At 42.5% G+C, this 25,179-nt stretch overlaps 1 long non-coding RNA gene across 4 annotated transcripts in view; it reads left to right on the forward strand.

Moving 5' to 3' along the window:
• Positions 1-691: 691 nt before the first annotated feature.
• The window catches only part of LOC311434364, a 49,571-nt gene continuing 25,083 nt past the window's right edge, over positions 692-25,179 (forward strand). For 2 of the 4 annotated variants that reach the window (XR_014691430.1, XR_014691431.1), the window contains exons 1-3: positions 705-794; positions 7,592-7,680; positions 24,102-24,211. This is a non-coding gene — a long non-coding RNA (uncharacterized lncRNA). Of the gene's footprint in view, positions 795-7,591; positions 7,681-24,101; positions 24,212-24,340; positions 24,514-25,179 lie in introns of those variants that run through there. The other 2 variants (XR_014691432.1, XR_014691429.1) reach the window with 2 other exon arrangements.

Below are 25,179 nucleotides of genomic sequence, written 5' to 3' on the forward strand. Positions count from 1 at the left end.
TATGGATGTTTTCTGATGGATAATAAAAAATACATGCTTGTTGGGAATACATGATCTATAAATCAAACTTTTCCAAGGTCTTTGATTAATGTTTGTGAGTGGTGTAAGAAAGATTGCTTTCACCCCATGACAAGTGATCCCTGCCCTGGGCTTCAGTGGTATCTACTGGCACTGAGGTCATAAACCACTTTCCATTCAATCACTTTTGTTTTCATTTCCCTATAACTTTCTGAGGCGCTCATCCTATGATGCTAAAATTTTCTATGCTGAGCCTCTGCCTGAGGGGGGCTTTAGATGCTGTATTTTGGGGGGGAGAGTGCCCAGGGCAACTAGAGGCATCATTTTCCCCTTCCTCCTTCCTGTGGCAAGGGTAGTTGGATAACATATGGAAAGTGGCATTTAAGTCCTCATTCTCTCTAAAGAGACAGGTACAAGCTGTAACTGAGCTAGTGGCAACAGGCTTGCAAACACATGAATAAATATTAAATCAAGCATGAACTAAGGAATTGCATGGGAAGTGGTAGGGTATAGCCCTAGACCAAGACTCCCACCCCTGCACAGCTAATGCCTATTCTCTCTTACCTGTGGGCTGCTCCACTCCCCAGCTGGGCATCATCCCCAGGAGATGATGGGTGGGGAAGGAGGTGGGACATCTGTAAGAGAGCATAAAAGTCCCAGAATTGGTCCTTCCTTTTCCTAGTCTTGTCGATGTTATGAGTGATCTTACTGCTAAAATTAGGCAGTTTGGAGCCAGAGCTTTGGGAGGTGCTGCGGTCTGCATAGCAATTGGGAAGGTTAGTGTGCCTTTTAGCCAGGTTATTCATTGAAACAGCAGCTTGGCAAATTTGGAATTAAAAAAATCCCCTTTGCCTTTTCTGACCATTAAGTAGGACAGCCTAGGCTTTAAATATGCAACAGCCTACCTTAAATGCTATTGTCAAGGACAATACCTCGTGCCAGTCACCAAGGTAACACTTGCTTTTCCAAAGCTCCTCTGAGTTTCTGAGCTGCCTCATGCTTCTACACTCAGAGCATAACTGTGATAATTTCAAGTGAAATTATCTGTGTCCCTGCATGGGATTGTCTCCATGTCCCTGTTGGAGCAGGGGATTGGACTAGAGGACCTCCAGAGGTCCCTTCCAACCTCAACCATCCCATGATTTTCATTTATCCCAAATATAGCAGGATTTTAATCTGTCCCTGGAGGTTGTTTTTTTTTTTTTTTTTTTTTTTTTTCAATTTTCATGTGGGTAGTTGTAACAGTGCACAGCATCTAATCAACTTGGAGTTGTTGAAGGTTATGGCAACATGTGTGGCCCACAGGAGCTGCAGGAATCATATTGCTGCTTTTCGATGCCATTTTAAATCCAAATACTACACCCAAATCATGCACCGTTGTGGGAGGTGAAGAAAGGTCAGGTACAATAAAAGAGGCAGTGGTGTGTGATCAGAATGCTGCCTTTCAGGAAATGCCCGTGGCCTCTGCTTCATCCAGTGTGCAGGGCTGAGTGTGCTGTTTCACACCAGGATGGTTGCTGGAGAAAATTTCACTGAATGAGTGTTGAGTCATGAGAAAAATGTCCTTGAAAAACCATGGTTTGCCCATGTTGGATCCTAGCAACTCTTCCAAGGATGGTTAAAAAGACCTTTGAATGCAAGGGAAAGAAATAGTGGTAGCAATTTGCTTATAATGCTGATGTTCTGGTGAGCCTATACATCCGATGACAATGCTAGTGCCACACTTACTTGGCACCAATATTATATGCAGGCTTCCCTGAAGCAGTCCATTGACTCATGTGATACTAATTATTTTTTCTGAAATTGAGTTGTTTTACTGTAGACTATGAGTAGACATCTCTTCTTCACAATGCTTGGGGAAAAAAAAAAGTTGGGTTTTTGGAGGAACTTCCTTCTTGGAAGGAAGAAGCAGGGTTTCTAGACTTGCCACCCTTTGCCTGGTTGTTCCATGTTACACTGGATGGAACAGGGTGTGAAGGGAAGACCTGATGCTTTCCAAAGCTATATTTGCTAGATGCTGTAGGTATGGATGCTCTGTGGCAAGAGAATGTAAGGCCATGGGGCAGGGATCTTGTGCTGCAAATACTGTTGAAGATGTAGTGCAAAAAGGGGAATTAAGCATACGTCTTCCTGTATGCTAGTCTGCCTGTGCATACAGATCAAGTCTGTGGCCTGCAGGTCTCTCCAGACAAGCTCTTACTCCAGCATCCTACCCTGACTTTTCCTGAGTATGTTGTTGCCACTAATGAAAGTGATGTTACCTAACAAAAGCCATTTGTAAAAGTTTACCACATGCACTTTTTTTCCTCTTAACCTTCTTTTAGTGCTTTACTCTGAATAAGCCTGCTTCTGATCACTTGCAGCCTGGAAAACCTAGCTAGCTGAGATGGCACCTTTGCTGATATCCTTGCTCTCTGCTGGCAAAGCACTTGCAATTTCTGTTTGACTCCCTGCCTGCCCGCTCCCAGCAATTATCCTTGGTTAACAGTGTTGCTGTGCCACAGCCTCCTTGGTGTCATCTCCTGACTTTAGGAGCTTAAATAGCACAAGCAGCTGAGGATATGTGGATGGGCGCCAGAGAACGAAAGCTGAAAGAATTAGTTTTTATGGTTTATTGAGTATAGTGGCATACTGAGGCTTGTCTAGCAAAGCTGGAACAGCTGGCTTTTTGGATAACTTCAGTCATTTTAAGGCCATCTTTTTGAAGGTTTTAGTGGGCACCTTTTAATTCTTGATGGTCTGTCAGCTGGAGGCTATTGGCTGCCCTGCTGTGTAGCAGCTGGTGCTTGGTGCAGGTGGTCTGGATGTGCTGTTGGAAGGGTGGCTTTGGTGCTCTTTCTAGTCAAATGGGTGCTTTAGTGAGGAAATTGACCACATATACAAAGCACAGTTTGTTCCCGAATTTGTCCTTTCCTAACTTTTACGGCTACTTGTAGCCACAGAAGTGCAGCAGATCCTGTTGTGGCCTATTGTAGCATGTATTTGATGACCAGCCATCTCTTAGGGAAATCTCATTCAGTGCTATGTGTTCGTTACCTGTCCACTAACCCAATACATGTTATGACCGAGGGTTAGTCCACCAGGAAACTTAAGTAATCATGTAGCTTGTGTCTTTTATTTATTTATTTTTTTTCTACAGCATTATGCTTGCCAGTTCAGATGAGAAGATGTGATATCTTCAGATTTAGTGATTAAAAATATCTGCATAAAAAGATACACTTCTTGCAATGGCATTATGCTTTTAGCTAAACCCTAGTGTTAGATTAAAGTCTGGAGAGGCCTTCTGGATTAACCTTGCCTTTTCAAGCCCACAGAGTTATTCATACTGGTCTGAGCTCTTAAGGTTACCAGAAGTGTAAGGATTCTGGTTTAAAAACATCCAAGCAATTTTACATCTGTGCTTCAAGTTTATCTGGAAGCAGTGACAGATTCTTAATAATTTCAACTCCGTTTGCAGAGCTAATCTGCAGTGTGATCCTGCTAAAGCTTCCTATCTGCCTGGAACTGAGTCAAATTGTGCTGTGACAAGCATGGGAGCAGCCGGTGTGCTGTTGGCATCAGCGTGAGTGTCTCTTCAGAAGGAACATATGTTCTCCAGTACAGCCACTTCATTTGCTCTTCCCTTGCTAACTTTTACTGTATATTTTTCCCCCCCTTGATTAAGAACTTTGACTTTCTGAGAGATTTAAAAATTTTCCCTTATCTCTGGAGGTGGGGAAGGGCAGATGCTAAGAGACAGAAGCTTTTGCTGATGAAACTAATCATATTTCTGTGTCCTATCTAAGAAGGAAATTAGAATAAAGACACCAGTAATTTGAGCGATGTTGTGAAAGGGCTCCATGATGGCAGGTTGTTAAAATGACACCGCTGTTCTCCGGTAGAGGAGGAAAATTAGATGGAATTGCACTAGGTTGGTGAATAAACCTCTAAAGACTCCAGAGTCTTCAGTTTGGCTCAAGGATGTTCTCCAAGCTTTGTGGTAGCACTGTGTTTTGCAGGGGATTCCCAGGCATATTAGCAGAAATCATAATTATGAACAGAATTAGTGGGGGCATGGGAATGAGAAATAGAGCTGTGATGAAGCTAGAAGGAAAGTCCTTTGCATATAAATGTTTTAAAAGGTAGAGGAGGAATGAGCACTGATTTTCTCCATGGGGAGAGGTTGGTTGTGGAATCTCCTGCATGTCTTTAACAGCAAGATATCTCTGGGGGGGGGTGGGGGTGGGGGGGGGTGAAATCTTCAGTGTGCTTATATATTGTTAGTATCTAAATTATCAGGCACTACTCACAAAAAGGATCCAAGGATTTGAGGTATTGTGTTATAGCTCTGAAAACATCTGTTCATATCTCAGCATGGTCAAAAAAGGCAAATGGGATGTAATTATTAGGAAAGATATACAGAGGAAACCAAGTGACACCATAATACTGCTGTACAAATCCCACCTGTGCCTCAGACTTAGACATGGCACAAACCTTTGCATTCTTGGAGAATATGATGGGAGCAATAGAGGGATGGAAAGAGGAGATCTGGGAGCCAAAATTTGGGCAAGTCTTCTTTTAAGAAGAATTTCAATTATTATTAATAAGAATTATTAAGAATTAAAAAGAATTACTATTATTCAGTTGGGAAGAAAACAACTGAAAGGGCTGTGCTCAAGTCCTCTTTGTTCACCAGTAGGAACAGGGATTGAGTAAATAACTGAAAAATGTTCAGATACTTGAAGGAAAAAAAACCACAACACATTAAAATAGACAGAAGGAAGGATCCTTTCCCATGCATTGCATAATGAAGCTGTGAAACTCCTCAACAGAAGATGCTTCAATCAATCATTCAATCAATAAATTAGGAGCCTCATCCAGAGATAATCTGTCAGAGGTTATTTAACATGATAATAGCTATTGTGGCTAAGATGCCAGGCAAATATAGTAAGAAAGAGGTGCTAGTCTGGTATCCCCCCTTGAATTTGTCACTGGCAGCATGCGATCACATAATGCAGGCAGATTTATAATAAATCTCTCTGGTCTGTATACCTCTTAAAAAAAATAGCTTTTCTCTCTCTGCATTTTCCTTCCTGCTATTGTGTTTCAAGCTGTTCAGAGGAGGGCTGTGTCATTATGTGAATTTACAGAAATAGGCATGTTGGGACCCTCCTTTTTGTTGGATTCTCTGCTGTAATTCCTACAAAGGGTACTGATGGTAATAGCTTACAAGGACAGATGGCACTGAGATATTTGCAGCATTATTTGAGACAATGAAGTCTATTTTGTTCTACACAATCTCAAGAGCCCAGGTACAAGGTCTCTTGCAGTCAGCTTTTTCCGCGTGCCCCTGAATGAGTTGGAACAAGAATGCAAAATGTGATTTAACAATTTTAGTGGTTGTCCTCAAAAGCGATGGCATTTCGGCAGCGTGGGATCCCATTGCGTGCATTTTTTTCCTGAGTGTAGGTATCTTCCAGAGTGAAGGCACTTTGCACGTTGTGAGTTATTCTAGCAGTGATTGCTTTCAGAAGTGTGAAAATTTCTGTTTATTTCTACCGCTTGCTAATCCTGTTTTGGCTGGTGCAACCCTGCAAGGAGTAGTTTGCTCCATGGGATGTGTTACTCGGAAATGATCCATACTATTGCTGAGATTTGGGAAGTGCTTTGATCCGCTTTGTGAAGTGTTTCACTTGCGAAGCAAACCTAGCGTGTGTTTCGCTCGCTGCCAATGTGGTGCAAAGAAGAAAAAACACTCAGCTATTTTCTTATCCCTTTGCTGGATATGGACAATTTTGCTTCTTGTATGATTGCTAGTCTCCAACCTGGGAAGTTTCAAAAAGTCTGTCTTTGTCAGTATAAGCTAAGCTCCATCATTCAGCATCAGGCGAATGTTCAGAGCAGATGTCCTCCAAATTGTCCCTGCTCTGTGTGGTGGGTGGCAGATGAGCCAGGAGCGTGTACGCAGAGCAGATGAGTTATTTGACTGCTTAGAGAGGAAATTGGAAGAAGGATGGAGCCGGCTGCCAGGCTCACAAATGAACCACGTAGGAGTTGCTGTATTGTGATGTGCCTCTTGTCAGTGTCCACTAGCAGCTGCTCCAAAAGCAAGGTTGAGGAAGGACTCCAGCAAGTGTCTCATGGCCAGTTCCCATGAGAAGCCAAATTTTGGGGGAGGGCTTTCAAAAAGATGGGGTCTCATGTACCTTTGAGGAAAACAAGTGCCCTTTTACTCCCTTGGATGAGCAGTGGTTGAAATAGGATTCTCTAGAGTTTCCTGGTGGACGGTGGTCCCTGACTGCTGCTGGTTTAAGGCATTTGGCCTCGGTTTCTCTCTGCTACCTTACCGTAAGGTTGGGGGAAATGAGCACATCTGCCTGCACAGTAAGCTTTGTGCTAAGCAGCGTTACAATATTGCAGAGGGTGCAGAACGCTGAATTTTAAACTAGAGGAGAGACATTAATCTGTCAGGTCTGAACAAGACAGACATCATGTGGACAAAGGGAACATTTCATTAAAGCAATACAAAGAACACAATAAAACCCATCTAATGAACACACAGACAAGCAACTTTGTGATGGGCAGACTTACATATGCGTTCCTGGGGACTTTTGCAGTTTTACTTTGAGCTGGGAGAGACTCCAGGAGTCATAGCATCTCTTCCCATAAGCTGTGTGAGAAATATAACTCAAAATGTGCTGTAAATTTAAGAAAGGTTAAACACCTTTGGAATAGCTAAATAACTCTTCTCTTCATGGTACAATAATTTAGCATCAAGGCCTGCATCTGGAGACAGAGGAACAAATTGTGCTGCTTCTGTTTTTCTGCTGATGGACCCTGATTTCTGTCTGGTAGCTGTTCCATATGGCTTATTACTTTTACTACCTTTTCCATATTAATAGCATCCTTGCTTTCCTGATGTATATTTCTTGTGAGAGCTGTCAATTCCTCTTACCCTCACCAGTGAACGAGTCTGGCAAACATGTTTATGTGCTGGATCCGCTGCCAGCTCCTCCGGAGCAAAGCGAAACTGAGGTTACTGCAGCTGGTGTCCAAATCTGCTGACACTGCACTCCCTTGGGAACAACCTGGTTTACTTAATCAGAAAGTCTACATGGAGCCTTGTGAGGTGGAGAGCTGAGCCCACGTAGGGAAAACAGACAAGGCAGGGCAGAAATGTGATGCTGGATGGTGAAGGAGAAACTTAAAGGAGAGACCAGCCCCATGGGTATGGAGGAAAAGGGTTCTTCAGGTTCCATTTGGAGTTAACAAAATGAACCCAAGGGCAAAGGCAATTCCTCCTAGACGCATTTGAATTTTAGGCTACTTGTACACTTTGTTAAAGGCTCTGTCTAGCACTGAACTGTGAAATCCAGGCAGCCATAACTCTAATAGGATTTCTTTACAGTGTGGCAATTATGGTGATTGATACGGATAAATGTGATCTTGAAAGAGCATTAATGAGACAATAGAGCTCAATACTAAATCTCAAATGCATTTTGAGAATGAGAACACCAAGGTAGATTGTGCAAGTGTGTCTGTTTGCACTTGGCTCTCTCATTTTTGTCTGTTTTTTGTTCCACAAAACTTTTAGCGGTGACCTCGGCCATACAGACATGGATTATTGCTCTCTGAGAAGGCTGTGCTGTGACAGATGTGCTTACCTGCTCACACCAAAAGGATGTAAGTTAAAGTATATATGCTGCTGTCTAGTATCTTTTTAGAGGGAAGTAAAAATTTTCTGGAACACTTTCAGCAGTAGCAAGAGGAAAATGTTAATCTATTACGGGAACATATAAAAAAAAAAAAAAGCTGCTCACACAAAATTTTGTGAGCAGAAGTGTAGAGATCAGGTGCTCTGCAGAAAAGCAAGATGGGCAGAGTTAGGCTGAACCATGCACTGCATCTAGTAAAGGAGTTTGCAAACATATTAATTTGGCTCTATAAACAACTAATTCAGAATCGAAATACATGACCAGTTCTTTGCAAACCTTTGTGAGCTGGGAAAACTGACCTGTAGCAGATTTCTCATCTAGCACCAGCTTCTTTCCAAGGTTCACTGTCTCTGAAAGCCTGCTAACCTCAGCCTGCTCTCCCTCCAGCGCTGAGTTAGGTGAGAGAATATTAGTGCAAGAGGAAAGCATCATCCCAAGTGCAAATGTCGAGCTCTCCCCTTCTCCTGGAGCTCCTGGCGGCTCCTGCTGAACAGGCTGCACTCCCCTCTGCTGGAGGGAGGCTCAGAGCTTGGCAGGCGAGGAGCTGCCTTGGCTTGCTCGGGGAAGACAGAAACCATGCTCTCGCCTCAGCGAGGGAGGTTTTTTCTTGCACTGGCTGCTGAAGAGCTCGGTGAGAGGCGGGAGATGCCGTGTCCTGTCCCTGGCAATGCACGCGTGCAGCTTAACGACTGTATTTTGCTGGCATGGATTTCTTACTCTTGTCACCGTGAGATTTTTCTCTCTCAAATACTATATTTAACCTGATGCTTTGTCATGCTGCTGTCTCTGAACAACAAGCAGACATCTTTAGCGAGCTAGCTGCAGTATTTCCCAGATCTATGCCCTTTAATAACCTTACTAGATTTTTCTTGCTAGTACGTATTATCATACCTTTATCCAAATCGTGGAAAGATCTCATGTGATTTCAGTCTTCTCAGTGCGTCTGGACATGTTTGGAGTTGGAGTGCTCCAGGATTGGAACTAGTACGAAAAAACGGTGGTAGAGAAGATGGAGGCAGACTTGGGAAATAGGAGTATTAATTTTGTTATAAAACCTCAAGAAACTCAAATGTCAGAGTCTGAGTGTGACATCAAACATGTCACAACCTGGGCCACCAAAATTTACCCTGTTACCAGATGCTGGGCTCCCAACAGGTCTGCCTCCAGTGAGACATGCTGGGTTGTTCTGGAAGTGCCAAGCACTGTAGATTCGTCCAGTGCTCTGACTGTACTCACAATAACAGCAAGGAAAAAAGAAAATTACAAAGAAAAAAACACCAGTTTCTAGTTCTCTTTTGGAAGAAGGACCTTTAACCTGCTGGAAGAAAGAGCTCATTAGTACCCACTGTCTTCTGGTGATGGTACTTCCAGCTAGCAATTATCTTGAGGGTGGGAACCACTTCACACAGGCTGTCTTTCCTGATGCTTCCAGGTTTCTAGGACAGGAGCATTCATCACAGTTGCTGGTTCATCACTCATTGTGTCCACGTTTTCTTTTTTTTTCTAATTGCAGCTCTTCACTGAACATCTTGAGTGTGGCTGAGATTTCTGTACAGGGACTAATGCTGAACCTGAAGAGACAAAAATGTATTGTCTTATGCTAAAGCCACTTTATTTTTATTCAGGCCAGAAATATTTATCTCCTCCCTGTGGGATAAAAGGAAAAGTCTCAGTAGGACAGTGTATTTGGGGTTTGGCACTGGAGACCGACTTGGGAGAATGTGGTGTTAATTCTCAGATTCCTTGCTGTTGCTGGTAAAGCTCTAACCATTTACTTTATTTGATGATGGTGCTTTTCATTGTTGATATGCCAAATTCAGCAAAATGAGTTGTGCTGGAATCTGTTGTCCTTGGATCACCCCTCTGAGTTCAGGTGTTAGATTGGACAGACACTGCAAATAAGAAAATGGTGATTTTCTCACCAGAGTGATGTGCTGTAGCCTGACATTAAGACTTCTTGGAGCTCTCCTTAGTATGCTGCAAAAAAATCTGTAGCATAGAGATATTTATTAAGGAATTTCTTTAGCCCGTGTTGGCTTTCTGGGGTTGGAAACTCGCCTGACACATTGAATTATATTGGAATATTGCCATTACTTTGCTGAAAGTTGGATATGATATTTTTTTTCTTAACATCCATTTTGATAATCTTAAACAGTCTTAGAAATTGAGAAATGAGAGCTGTCTTTGGAAGCATGTGACTAGTGACAAATGAATCAGCACTTTTAACAGGGTCAGTAGGATGGCTGTGGATTGCAAGAACCCTCCAACTGCCTGTTCTGGTGGTTTGCACTGTATCAATGAGGAACCACTTGAAAAATTTCTGTATTCAGGCAAAACAAAGGGAAAAAGTATGAAGAGAGGGAAATACTCATCACCGGATATTTTCAAAACTTGACAGAGCAGGTTACCCATGCCCAAGCTCTGAAGCTGCCCTACTTCGAGCATGAAGTTGGACTAGAGATTCCTGTGTTACTCAGTGATTCTGCAAATTTTCCTGAATAAGTTCTCAAGCTAGATTTTTTTTTTAAATTGTCATGGCCTTGGAGGTGGCAGAAATGAAGAAGGTCAGGAGCTATCTCAGCCAGGCTCACCTTAGTTCTAGGCTGAGGAAATAATAAGCTTGGGTATGATGCTCATAATCCTACTTCTTTACTGAAAGGGATTATGGAGCCCTGGTGGTGAAAGACTGTGCAGAATCCCTGATCAGAATCAAAACAGCAGCACTCCTGCTTCCAAGGGATCTGCAGATCTCACAAGCAAGATATATTGCAACCGTAATAGCAAATGTTATTCAACTGTATGTCAGCAGAGTTACATTCGATAATGGGGTTGTCAAAGCTAAATCAGAATCGGTCCCAAGAGAGAACTAATTCTGGGCTTTCCTACATGGGAAAAGAAATGAATGTATAAACATCCACTTATATAAAATTTGACTTGGACATCAAAAGTCTTCCTTCATAAATATCCACAAATTTATCTTAGTAGGTCTTAATATCTGTTGGAGGTTGCGCTGGGGGACTGTAAAAATGCCTGAGAGCAGATTTGAGCAGATGTGTGCCACATGGCATGCTGCTCCACAGGAAGGAAAGGCTGAGCCAAAGTCCTTTGTGGTGACACTGACTTCAGGAGCTCTAACAAATTTATGTCAACAGGTATAGGAGCTCACCAACACCCTTACTTGCCTAAATTACTTCTCAGCATTTCCAGTCTTAACGGGGGAAACATTATGGTGTCCAAATACACCAAACTGTTGAAAATCTCACACAGGACCAAAGGAGAGGATGTGCTGTAAAGATTAAAAGCAGTGAGTGTTCACTAAAGTCAGTGTTGGGACATCTACAGTCCACAGGACTATGCAGCAAGTGGTAAGAGTCCACCCGTGGCCCAGGAGAGTGTCTGGAGATTGAGGACAGAGGCATAAGGGTGCAGCCTGGCTTGGTATATTTCCAGGCTATTTATATCAGACTGACAAAACCGAGATGTGTAAGTTCATTTTAAGGCAGGGTATATGCTGAATGTCAGAAGTTCCTTGTTAATATGTTGAAGTGCGGGCAAGGGCTCAGATGCCTGTGCAGTGGGAACAAAAGCAGAACCATGCCTAAGCCCTCAAAACCAGGCACAGGATGAGCAGCCAGCAACCTCTGAGCATCACGGGACATCCTCCTGCTGCTTCCTCAAAGCCCTTCACACTTACTGTTTCGTCAGTTTCTGAAAATCAGCCACCTCTTTCTGTGTGGCCTCTCTGATTGCTTTCCAGTGTTGATCAAGTGTCATTAAATAACCAAACCATAACTTTTTCAAAGCATTTAATCTTAAATAAATTCAAGGTTATAAGTCACGCTGTATAAAGATGACTGCTTCCCCAATTGGCTTGAAAACTAGAGCTGCCCATTAGGGAAGGAAAATGGTCTTTCAATTTGTTGAATATTCTGGATTGGTTCATTTATTTTCTCCTGCCACTTGAAAGGGCTCAAAACAGGCCTGTATTGTGGAGTCTTTTCTTGGTGCTCTTCTTCAGGAGCTATTCTGGAAATACTTCACCTATGAAATACTAGTATTGACTTCTCTTAGTTTTTCAGGTGATTTGCACATTTTTGCATCTCTTACATGTGTACACTGTCTCCCAGAGCAGGGACCTGGGATGCTTTTCTGCCTGCCCTCTCTCTGCTGCCTTGTTCAAGGGGTTGCAAACTTAACTATAAGGGGATGATGCAGTGCCCTGTCCTCAAACCCCTGGGTTCCTCCAGCCAACATCGTGCTCTTGAGTGTTGCCTGGAATCACTCAAGAAATTCTCAAAAATCCTCAAAATCTCGAAAGTTCTGTGAAAGGCTTTCCCCCTGTGCAGAAAACCACCTCTACCCAATTATCTGGCCTAGAAGGGAGCTTTAGAGACTGTTTCAGAATATGAAAGAGTCACCACCTGTAGTACTTGCACTTCAAACTCAGAGTCTGTATTTCAGAAAGGACTAGAGCTAGGTGATAAAGCTATCTATTGGTACATGCATGGTACTTTGCTCCTGAGCCTTTTTCCTGACACTGCGATGCAGAGGATTACTTTGAGGAAGATGGTAAATTGAATTCATCCTGTGAGGAATCTGCATTCGGAGCCTTCATTCACTTATTAAAGCAGAGTCAGTGTTTAACTTTTCTTCGATGCAGTATTAGAGGGAGGTGAATGAATTATTGAATGAACTATCTTCAAAAGTTCCCTGAGGCTTATATCATCCTGCACTTATCAAAAGTGCAATGCCTGCTGTGCTCGGATAATCCATTTATAAAGCTTTTAAAAATATTTAAGGGTGAACTTTGTCTTTTTGTTTTAAAGTCTTTTCTAAAAAAAAAAAAAAAAGAAAAATTTTAATTGGGAATAGGAAAGCGACAAAATCTCATTGTTTAAAATTTTGATGTTTGCTCCCAATTCCCAACAGCCCCCTCTATTCTTCAAACTGCGTTTTTTTCCATAATGTTATTTTGAATAAGATAACTTCAGTTTGCCATCTCCGGTTACCGGATGTTGTGCAGGCTGTATCGTACACCTAGAAATCTACCCTGCGATCCAGGATGTGATAAAACTGCCTGTTGGCGAGTGTGCAGGGTGCTAAGGCTAGGTGCTATCACACCGATTCACAGAAGTGTTGGTGGGAAGGACTGCTGGCAATCTGCAATCTAACCACATATTGCAAACTCTGGATCAGGGCAGCTGCAGCTTTACCACAACTGGGGATTTTCCTCTCAGCTTCCTTGGTCACCCAGGGGACTTTCTGGGGAAGAAATTTGTCTGGATACCCTCCGATGCCTCGTCTCCCAAGAACATTGCTCATCATTGCTCCAGCTTCCCTTCGTGCAGCTGTCAGCTGCTGATGTCTCCTCACCCTCCTCTTCACTGACTGTGCAAACATAACTTTGCAATGCTTTTTTTTTTTTTTTTTTTTTTTTTTCTGAATTAGGTGCTGCTTTGTCATTGCTATGGATAGGGTGGTGAGTATTGCTTCCTCCGGGTGTTTTGTCCTTTTCCTGCAGTTGTTGGATTTCAGACTGCTGCTTGTAAGGGTCAGTCCCTAAACTGACAGTGAAATTCAGCTCTAAGTCTCAAATTGTGTAGCCAGTCACCGTGTGTCCAGTTGCAGGGGCTGATGATCTAGAATAGATGTTGCTTCCAGGTGTAATTTGAAGTCAGCTCAGTAAAAGCTTAGTGGAGGTAAAATGTAAGTGATTTCATTAATGCTGTTGGCTTAAAACAGATGTAAAGCTTATTGTTTGATCCTGACTTTTAAGCTGGGACTGTTTCAAACATTGCAATATAAAACTTTAATTTTGTATTGATTCAGACCTCTACCCCTGCTTTTGCTGTTTCTTCAGAACAAGCTGAAAGTATTTGAAGAACAAAAAGCTGAACTGTCCTGCATGTGCTGGGACTGCTCTCTACCCTAGCAGGAGAGAAAACACTTGTCTGTTAAGGACAGTGAAAGGTGCTCTTACAGTAGAATGAACAACACTGATGTTAGAGCATGTGGAATTAAGCTGAAGGTAAATGTGACTTTTAAGTAGTTTTATGTTATCCCAGCTCCTTGAGGGCAAGTGACTAAATGACTGCATGTCTAATAAATAATTATCAACCTAAATTGAATAATAAATCCAGTCACATAAAATCTAATTTTTCATACTATATATGTATTCTGCAGTCACTCCAGTTCTTGCTGTGGTTCATCAAATTGCAAAGATGTCCAGTATGAATGGATAAGAGCCATTTGCCTTGATTTAGGGTTTTCATCTGCTGCACAAGCTGGGAAATTAATTGAAATGGGCGTTCACACTGCAGGGAAAGCAACCCTCAGTTGATTGAGAGAGACAATGACAACTTCCAGTTTCTAAAGGGCAGTCTTCAGATGACTATGGCTTCTGGTTCCTTGAGGGAGCAGCTCTCTCATGTTTCCACAGCCTCTCTTTAATGGTTTGCTCCTTCAAACAGTGGAGGAATAAAGTGAGTGCTTCTTACCAAGGCATTTTCAGTGGTTTTGGGCACTGTTGTCGTTTGATTCCTAGAGGAGTTGAGTGAATGAGTCCTGAAGATGTAGAATAAGAAATGTCTATGGGAAAGACTCCAGAACCTCTGTGAATTCTGGAAACATCCATGACAATGTGATGGAAGCTAAGCTCTTCTCATGTTCTAGCTTGCTTGTGAACACACAGGTCTGGCAGTCCTGCAGGTGCTTGGACATCAGTGGGCACCTTTTAAAACTCCTCTGAGCCCATTGACATCACAATCATCAAAGATCTTGAAGTAGAAGTGCAAACAGAAAGGATCTCACCAAAACAGGTGATAAAGTTGATTTGCTGATGAGGAAAAAAGTCTTGTATTATGGACATGTTGCATGTGACCAGAAAAGGTGTCTGCGCATACAGAGACACCAAAAATGGGCTTCAGACAAAGATGAGAACTGTGTGGTAGATATCATGAGTACTTTTGAATATTTGAAAAGCCTCATCTCATGGAATACTGCTTTCTCACAAAGGTTCGTTGAGTGGATGCAACTGGAACTGGCTGCCCTGCTCAAGCAGGAAAACCTGCTGAGGATATATAAAACATAACAATTTATTATATCCTGGAGGTGGGCATAAGCCATCCAAGTTACCTTTCTCTTGGGAATCAGAAGGTCAGAGTTTAACATGTACACAGTACAATCTGACCAAATCAAACATCAGTGTTTTATTATTGATTTTTGGCTGTCCATTCAGCTTTTAGATGTTAGACTTGGGATGAATGCTTCCTATGTTTCACTAGAATCTGGCATTGCAAAATAACATTTAACTGAAATCTCAATTCTTCAATGCAAATCACTTAATATTTAATTGTACCTGCCTAGGCACTTCTGATGTCCCACTCTGCCTGTTTCATTTTTGATCCACAGGGTTCCTCAGCAGGCTGAATAGTTTCTGACTCATTTGCATCCACTCAAGCTTTGCAAAGCTAACCAGAAGTATCCACAGATATTTTGCAAATAAAACCTGTGGACTCAAGCCAAGGAGACCAAAGACACTCTGCAAACTCCCTGCCAGATTTTGGGTAATGAGGAATGTTCATGGAAAGCAAAAACACTGCTCTCAGTCAAGGGATGTGTTTCATCTATTCTGGAGGATTTGAGTCATAATTTGAAGACGCAAGGAAGGCTGCTCTAGGAGTGGAATGGGAGAACAAAACTCTCACAACAAAGAGATGCAAAAAGGCCAGTTACTCTGAGCATCAAGGGTGGTGAGGAAGGGAGTGTGCTCACTAGTCTTCTTGCAACCCACCAGCTCAACAGCACCTGGGCAAGGAAGTGCCTTTCTGTGCCCTTCTAGAAAAAATGAGGACTGGGAGGGCTGCTGATCAGCAGTGCTCTCCCAGGAATATACTCCCACATGTGCATTGCCTGGAGAACAGGGCTGATATGTAGTTGCAAGTACTCTCTTAGAAGCTGTCCAAGCTAGTGTTCCTCAGGGGCTAGTAGAGGGTGAGGCACAGCAGTGTTGGTATTTTCTATATATTTTTCTTGTCCAGCATCACTTTTTTTCTTAATGGCTCATTTTCTGTATTTTTTTCACCTGCTCATCATGTTCCAGTTCTGCTCTTTTCCACCTAGACCCGCATCTCTCTGGCTATTTCTCCTCTCTTTTCTTTTAATTGGGCTGACCAAAACCTTGTCATAGCCTTGTTAGATTACAATAGAGGAATTGCCCTGCAAAACAAATGCCACGTGATATGTAAAATCCTGCCTCTCTCCAAGACAAGTTGCTCTTCTGTTGGCCCTGGTGTTGTCAGTGTTGTATCCTGAGGGTATGGGGTGTGCTCTAAGGGGGATTTTACATTACGGGGTCAGAAGTCAATGAGACCCAAATACTGCATCAGGTGTGAGTCAGTCTAGAGACCTCCAGCAGCTTCTCCCCCCTTTCAGGGCTGTGGCCTGATGCTGCAGTAGTCTAATCCATCACAAGAAAAGAACAAGCTTTTTCTGCCGTTTGACAGAAACAGTCAGATGATCTGCTCCTGATAACTACGGTAGGTCTGGAGCTATACATTACAAATGAAATGCTGTGATGACTCTATTTGCTCTTATGGAGAACTTTGCCAGGTCTGGCAATGCTAAAGGAAGCAGGGAAATGAACGTATCTGCACTCACTGAGACTGTTTTGAATTAACTTTCTATTTCTTTTTATTTCCCTGAGGCAAGGTCACATGAAGGTATTGGAAAATTTCAAGGCAAGGAAACTCAACACCTCAAACTTTGTATAAAATAGAGTTTTATATATATAAAACTCCGGGATACTTGGCAGTCTGGCTAATCTCTAAGCAATAACTAAGGTTTTAAATGCTTTCTCAGAAAACCTAAAGGCTTTAATTCTGGCAAAACGATGTCAACACACTGTCAGTTGCCTCCTGGTAGGTAATTACAGAGAGCAATAAATATTTTTGAACTCCTAGATGTGGGCTACATCAAGGGGAGAAGGAGAAAGAGTTGAAGTTGTTAAAGGCTGTCCATCTCCTGACTTGGAAAGATATGCATCTGGCAGGCACTTCAGCTGTCAGGACACGTATTAGTATAGTGCATCCAAGATGCTGTAAGCTTTGTGCAAATAGCATGCCTTCATGTTGCAAAGCCCAGGTTTGGTGAAGGTTTTGTAAGGGAGCTGGTGGCTGTGATGCTGAGATGTGTCCTCCTGCCTCCCTGGGCAAATGGGTGATGAAAGCATGCTGGAGAGAGTTGTTTGGAAGCCAAAATGGAAATTTTAACTAAAATAACCATGTAAATGTACTAATATAGTGCTGTGGTCAGAAATATTTGTTTTGAATTAGATGGAAGTCTGGGCACTGCGTGAGGTGTAAGAGCAAACAGCGCTGTGCAGAGATGGGTGTTTCAGGATGTATTCTTGTCACATTTAAAATATATTTTTGTGTTTATATGACTGATACCACCTTTTCATGTCATGTAAAAATTTCAAGAAATCTTGGGAGTGGGAGAGTTGTTGGCCTTTCTAGAAACTGTTTTACTTTTTTTTGTGGTTTCTGGTCAGAGCAGCAAGCGGACATGCAGTCATTTTTTCCCCCCTGTTCACCTGTCTACCTTGCAAGCTCTCAGCTCTTGAGTCCATTTGCAAAATTCAATGAGATCTGACCAAAGGGAAGAGATTTCAGAGCTGTCAACTTAAATTATATTCCAGTTAGCTCCAACTGCTGCATTACATTCTGTATGCTTAATGAAAATTGGCATTTACATGGGGATAATAGCTCCATTTTGGGCTCGTGTCTGTTGGAAAAAAGGTTAAGAGTGGCAGTTGCCCCTCCCATGTAAGCTGTGTCATTTGTCCTTCAGAAGCCAGTCCAAAATTTTTTTCTGAATGTTAAGGATTTTCCGGTTCTTGAAAGTTTCTGAACTCGCTTTTGTAATTTGTTGGTATTAATCGTAGATGGGAATTGTAGATTCCACCATGATGATACGAGGATATTATAGATTGCATCATGATGATATGAGGGGAAAGAAAGACCTTTATTCGGCTGAATGCTGATTTTCTTCCCTTTCAAAACCTTCATTCATTGAGTGTATTGTAAGTCAGAGAAAGAGGCAAGGAAACAGTGAGCAAAAAGGGAATGGAAATAATGTTGCTAGGGCAACTTTCTCATGGTTGCTAAAGATACATATATATTTAAAATCCTTGAAAACGTTAGTCATGCTTATTTCTTAATACGTTATTTTGATCTCTCTGTTTGGGGTTTGCTTTGCCATAGCATGGAAAGGGTTGGAGGTAGGAGAAGACCTGTGAGAAGAGGGGACCTGCCCTTGAGCTCTCAGAGCTGCTTGTGGTTATCCAGGAGAGCAGCAGCCACACGTGTCCATAAGAAGCCTGCTGAAGCTGGGTAGACTGGCACATGGTTTATACACCAGGAGGTGCTGGTTGGTTCATTAGGAGCACAAACACTAGTTTTCATGCTGAAAACAGTCCAGAATGAATTATTCACGGGTATCTTTGCACTCTGTTTTTGCAAGGGGAGCTGTGGCGCTCTCTGTAACTGCACAGCAGCTGCAATAAAGCTCTACCAGTTACGCATTTATTCTCCTCCCGGATACATGATCTAAAACAGTATTTCCAGCATGCCTTGCAAGAAGAGTTTTGTTGATTAAAGTTTTCATCTTGCCTGGTGTGGTTAAGTGCAATTGCAAAATCACATTTGTTCCTTCTAGAGCTGTGGGAAATCTCCCCAAATAGGGAGATTCTGAAGCTGTAAAAAGGAAAATATTTGGCAAACAGAAAACTTGAAATAATTCCGTGCTTGTAAAGTTTCATTTTTTTTGCTTTGATAGCAGGTGATTTCCTTACTTGAAACAATTAGGTTGCATGAAAAATATAGGAAAATATGTTATGACTGAAGGTATACATTTAATCCTGAAAGTGCAGAGAAGGGAGCTTGGCATTTATCTGAATTATGTAACCAATCCCTCAGCGGAACTGAAAAGATTTTCAGGAGCACGTCAGTCCCCAAATTCCTTACAAATCCTTATGGGAGCACAAAATTTTTCAAAGCCTGAGGATGCTACGTGCCCCTTCCTGCAAAAGTACACCCTCTGTTTTTCTGGAGATGCACCCTCAAGATGTTCACATGTCTCTTCACAACAGCACTTGTGGTCACGGAAACCTGGGCTATCACTGATGAGAATAAATCCCCTACTGCAGCCAGTATTTTGCAACAGGAACCGTGTTTTTTCATCTTTCTGATTCACTCCACCTTAAAACTGGATCTGGTCATTTCCCAGCCTCACTGGAATAGTGGGAGAAATATGGAGCCAAATGGGTGGCTCACAGTAGCAAAGAAAATTTGTTCACCTTGCTGAAAAGTCTTGTCCCCAAGTGTTGACCATTAATTTCCTAACAATAGCTAGGCATAGTCTAGAAGAGAGGCTGAAAATAGGAACACTTGCATTAGTGGTGCAGACCATCCCCAGTCTAAATTGTTTGTATGTGAAAGCACCCCTAGCAGCTGAGCACCAGGGGCTGGGAGCAGAGGCTGTGAGGGATTTCAGAGTGGAAAAGGAAGACAAGACTGCAGCACAGTTACTGTGTAAAAAAGAAATTGGAGTTATTTGTGAAATGAAAGAAAGGATAGGTCACAAACTGTCCTTGTGCTCACACCATTTCTGCAATAGAGGGTCTTTGGATAACCTGCTTTCAAAATTGATGTGGTCCTTGCAAAGCCTGTTGTGCACGAGGACTGTACCTATCACCTTACATGGTGTTATGTTTTGAGATCTTGTCTCACAAAATGATCAATAACGTTCACGTGAGCGAACTTCAGATGTGGCTTCAGGAATTGTTTTGCAGCAGCTTCCTACAACCATTGGCTCCGAAGTCCCTTCTTCTGGCTGATGGTGAGGGCAATGCCTGCACATGGGGATTTCCTCACGTCACTGGGTAAGCTCATAGCAGCCTTAAGGAGATGCTGCCCCTGACCAGAAGAGTTTTCAGGTTGAACATAGGTGAACTGGAAGAAGAGTGAGAAACAAATGTTATGTACAGGGCTCCAGTGCTGAAATAAGCCAGGAAAGGGAAAAAATTCTTTATTCAGAGGGTGGTGAGGCCCTGACACAGGTTGCCTAGAGAAGCTGTGGATGCCTGGAGGATGCCTCCAAGAAGCTGGAGGTGTTCAAGGCCAGGCTGGATGGAGCTTTGGGCAACCTGGTCTGGTGGGAGGTGTTCCTGCCTGTGGCAGGGGGGTTGGAACTAGATGATCTTTAAGGTCCTTTCCAGCCCAAAACAACATTGGGATTATGTGAAAACAGGTTTGCTAAGTCTGACTTTCTGCACCAAGTTTTGCTTCTTCCTCAAACAACCGAGGTGCTGCAGTTACCAGGCCTTGTTTCTGGTCTTCTATGCTTAACTTCTCCCCACCCCTCCACTGCCACATCTGTTTTTGCTGTGCTAGCGATGTAAAATTTGCCATGGAGCAGAAAGTCTTGTACAGGGTTTGGCAGTTTGTGCCTCAGTTTCTCCTGTGTTAGGGATAATGCTACTGAAATAAAAAAATTACTGAAATTAAAACAACAACAAAAAACCTCCTAGATAAGAACCAAGAACATAAGCTTTTAAAGACAGTTTCTGGACTCAGATGTTTTTATCTCATATAGTTCTTGCTACAAAATTCACAGTTGCAGTACTTTGGGAATATGAAACTGGACTATTTATGAATCAGGACATCTTCATGTGCAACGGCAGGAGGAATTGCTCCTGTCCCTGTAGAAGGAGATGGCACAAGGCCTGGGGTGTCGAACATTTGTGTGTGCATGGGTGCAGGGTGAGTACACAAAATGTGGGGGAGGAAGGTGGAGAAAGGAGCTTATGTGAGCAGATGTTGCCTCAGTCAGGTAAAGCTTATTAATTCATTTATCATCTGAGCTGATCAGTGCTACATCTGTCTGGGAATATATGGTTTAGAAAGGGAAAAAAAAAAAAAAAAGATATGTAGCTGCTAGTCCCTCCGTGGAAAGGATTTAGTTCAACTGGCTAGGTATAATTGCTGCTCAGCTCGGAATTGTTAGTTTTTTTTTTTAGGTATAGTTTTGCATATCTGAAAGACTGAAAGAGATCCTGTGGATCCTGTGTTATCTCATTTCTCTCTGGGAGATTGATGTTGAGTTTAAATTTAACTTAAGATGAAAACATCTGTTATTCTTCAGAGCAAATATGTTCTGATACCCTCCAATTGATTGAGAATCAGACTGTTCAGAATACATAAACTGAAGGCTTTTTAAGTCAGTACTGTTTATACTTGGAGTAGAAGTAACAATATTGTTTCCCACTCTTATGAGTCATGACTAGAGGTAATAAAAACTCCTTCAGAATGTGATGATGATTGAAAATGAGTTGTAGATGTTCATACATTTTCAGAAAAAAAAAACATGTTATAGACTGTCAGGATTGTTATCTTATGAAAAATTCACATTCGCCCTATTAGCTGGCTAGAGCCTACAGCAGTGTCTGTAATTGCAATTGTTATGCTAAGTCATTATTTACATTGCAGTTGTGCCTGGAGATCTTAAGCATCCGCTTGGGTCTGATTCCGTTAGGTGCAGGCACATGGGAAATATAAAGTGGGATGTCATCTCACAGCCAGCTTCGTTTAACCTGCTCCCCTGCTGAGAAGGAAGGGCAAAGGGCAGTCAATCCCTTTGACAGTTACGTTGGGTGCCCCAGGTCCTGGCTTGTCAGCATTAAATTGTGGGTTTGAATGTTTCCTCTGAGGGATTGGGTGCCCTACAATTCTTCCCTAGAGTAGTTTAGTTTGAGCCATCAAACCTAAATGATTCTGTGTGATGGGACTCGGTAGGTCAGGTCGATGGCTGGGCTTGATAATCTTAAAGGTCATCTCCAGCCTGGACCATTTTATGATCCCTGATGTGCTAACTGTGATCAAGCTGGCCTGCTTGACTAAAACCCAGGGATGGTGTGAGGCAAAGCCAGGGCGGCACTGCCTAGTTAAGCTAGCTTAAAGCCCAGCCTTCAATGCAAAGAGACATTTTCTTAAATGGAAGTCTTGTAAAGTATTTCCTGCTGCCTTACTTTACTATAAAATCATATCCTACCCTTTCCTCTTCAAGACCTGTCTTCCTGCTGCCAGCTCTCTAACGTGGTGGCTTGTTTGCACTTCTGTTCTACTGGCAAATTTTATTCATATGTTTTTTTGATACTACAAATGCACTTTACTTAGATTATTTTTGCTATGTAGGGCCCTCTATTTGTGATTATTCATACAGAGGGTGAATCTAAAGCCCTGTTGCATGGAGTGGGTTTGGGCTTCAGCAACTGAAAGGAAGCCACAGTGCGGCTGACCTGTTACTGTATGCACTGAAACAGGGTGAGACTTGTTTTGACACTGCCCCTGGTGAAGGCTGTTCTGCCAACTGCCCTTCCAAACTGCTATTTTGCTTAATTAAATGTTCCCAAATTTGACTCAAATTGGTTTCAGTTCCAGTTCCCCTTCACAGCATGCAAACTTGGTTATTGCATAAGGGTGTCAGCTCAGTCGCAGCACTGAGTGAGCCAGGGAGCTTTTGGAGGAGAATGGTTTAAATCCATGGTGTAAGTATCCATAAACACATGCCCAACTTCAAACATGTGCCAGAACTTACAGAGAAACCTACAGACTGGGCACGTATGAGCACTTGGACTGGCTCTGCAGCAGGACTGCCTTGTCTGGCTAATGCTGGAAGGTGTCTGCTGCAATTCACGGGTTTATTTCTGACGTGGCAAAGCTGGAGACCGTGTGGGTCATTTCAGACCTTTCATCTGGGTACACAGAGATGCATTCCTGGGCTATCTGCTCTCCACTGAGATCTACACCCACGCCTTTGCCAGTATCCATCTCCCTCACCTCCTCCCTGGTTCCCTGCCTTCCCTTGATTTTTGCGTGCAGCTCATTAACCTTTGGCTGGGCATTTTGAAATCATTATCTTGTTTGTTCTGGTACAGTATTAGGCTGTTTAGGTGGGTTTATTTATTTATTTTTTTTTAAGCCATTGCCTGATTTAATGAACCCCTCTGCTCTGCCTTGCTGGAGGAGTTGCTAACAGATGGCTGGCATTTGTTTTTCCATTTTAAAGATTGAAAAGTAACCCAGTGGGGTTAGTGAGATGCCCAGGTGCCTCTGCTATAGCTTGGTTATTTGGTTGTGTTGCTGCTCCCTCTTCCAAGCTCTGGACATCCTTTCTGTCCTGTCCACATCAGAGGCTGCTCTGGCTTCTAGCAGTGTCTGATATTTCTACAGCCCTGTGGCAAGAGAGGACTTGCTTTGCATGCCACACAGCCAAGGCTGCGTGGGATGCTGCTTCTAACTGGAGGCTTGGCCCAGCCCCTAAGGAATTCAGTTGCAGTCCTTGGTCCATTGGTAATATTTGGAGTTAGAGCAGTCGTGTTCTTCGTTCCTCAGCAAGGGTTCTGGGTCACTGTGGATTATTAAACAATTATTTGCTTGCTGGACCTGTGTGGGCAAAGATCAAAAGCCTCTATGTAGTGATGGTAGATAAGCCTTTCTCCCTAAGAGACATCAAACTGGTCTTACTCAACCTGTGCAAAATAAATGAATGTTCTGGCACATATACATTAATTAAAAAAAAAATAAAAATTGCAAATGAAGTAAGGCAGATTTTTCCAATGACCTTCTGCTATATCTATGAGAAGAATCTGATAAATTGTGCAAGGAAAAATCCACCCCTCGCACACTGGACCTGCACATTTAGGATCTTCACGAGTGAGGTACGAAGACTTCCCAGAGAAAATACAAACACAGCAGACAGACTAGTGGCTTACTGCTGTGTGGGAGAGTCACTGCTGGTGGTATGACAGGTGCTTGCTTGCTCTCATGGTCCCCTGACTTCTCATCAGAAAGAGCTCTTCACTAAGAGTTGCTGTTCTTTGCTGTCCTGTTGAGAAATGAGTACTGCTGGCTGTGGTGGTATGGTGGTATGTACTGGTAAAGAATTCCCTGCCATCCCAAAAGTGAATTTGGATGTGGCCAGCATGTTTTGGAAGATTGTATTCCATGGTATGGATGTAGATATTTTATCTGAATTTGGTTGCTGGGTCAGGGCATGCTTGGTTCACTTGCTGAGACAACTTTATCCCTTTTCTATTGCATGTGATCACAGGGGTGGAGTCTGACTTGGGATGCTTTAAAGAGAGCATGGACATGTAAATAAATAAGGCATGTAAATAAATTTTAAGTCAAATGGTGGAGTATAATGTAACTAAATACACAGGATTTCTGACCACCCACACCAGAACCTTTGTTAAAAGCTAATGTTTCACTGAGTCAACAATGTTGTGGTTTTTTGTTGTTGTTGTTGTTTTTTTTTTTTTTTCTGTAGGATCTGCTCACGTGGAAAAAACATCACTGCTAGTTACTCCACGTGCTTCTGAATCCCTCCAGTGAATTTGATCTGTCCCCACTTTTGACCTGTGGCTGGCACTTTTACAGGTTGGTTACTTATTTTACACTTTGTGTTTTGATACTAAGACTCTGGGGGTACAGGTGAGGTGTGAAAGCTCTGCCCTGAAAGAGCAGTTATGCTGCTGTGAGGCTGTCCTCCACCCTGTTTCATTCTAGGTCAGCATCAGGGTGCCTGTTGATGGAAATGGTTGGTCACCACAATCTAACTGTGATAAGCAAGCAACTAAGAAGTCACACTGTTAACAGATCACTTAAGGGATTAAAAATAAATAAATAAACAAAACAAACCACACTGCAACAACCAAATAAAATCTGGCTTCTGTACAGTCCTGATATTTACCTGATATACCTTCATTCTCATAACAAATGGAAAACAAATAGCCGCTAGCTCTTTCCTTATTTCCTCATCAAAGGAGTCATTTCCCATCCTGCAGGAACTGGTCGCTGGGCCTGGTTAATCGCATTTGCCCTCCATGACTCTTATCACCTTGTATGCTCCTCTTTTTCCAAATTGTGCTGCCTGGTGTTAGAAGGACCATGACAGGACACACCACAAGTACTTCCATGTCCTCTAAAACAAGGTGTTTAATAAACAGCAGAGCTAATTAAACCTCATTTCCTAAAAAAAGCCTGGCTCATGTCCTGTTTCCTTTATAGACAGCTTCCCCTCTGTCATCTATGATGCCTTTAGGTAATGATGAGCTGCATCCATGCTCGTCAGCCAGCCAGCACACTTGTGCTGATGGGTCGCCAGCTGCTGCCAAGCACAGCTTATAACAGGCAGCAAGAACACTTTCTGGACTGCTCTCCTCTCTCCAGATGCCAATTTTCACAAAACTTGTACCAATCTAACATCCTGGAAACATCAACTCTTCAGTGAGATTGATTGGCGAGTTAAAATTTATTAGAGGAGGATTGAAAAGTACATGAATAATCTGATCTCTTAAACATTATGGCTGTAGTGAATCAGGCCAAAAAGGAAAAGCAGCAAATAC

Source organism: Aythya ferina (genome assembly GCF_964211825.1).
Source record: "Aythya ferina genome assembly, chromosome: 3".
NCBI lineage: Eukaryota > Metazoa > Chordata > Aves > Anseriformes > Anatidae > Aythya > Aythya ferina.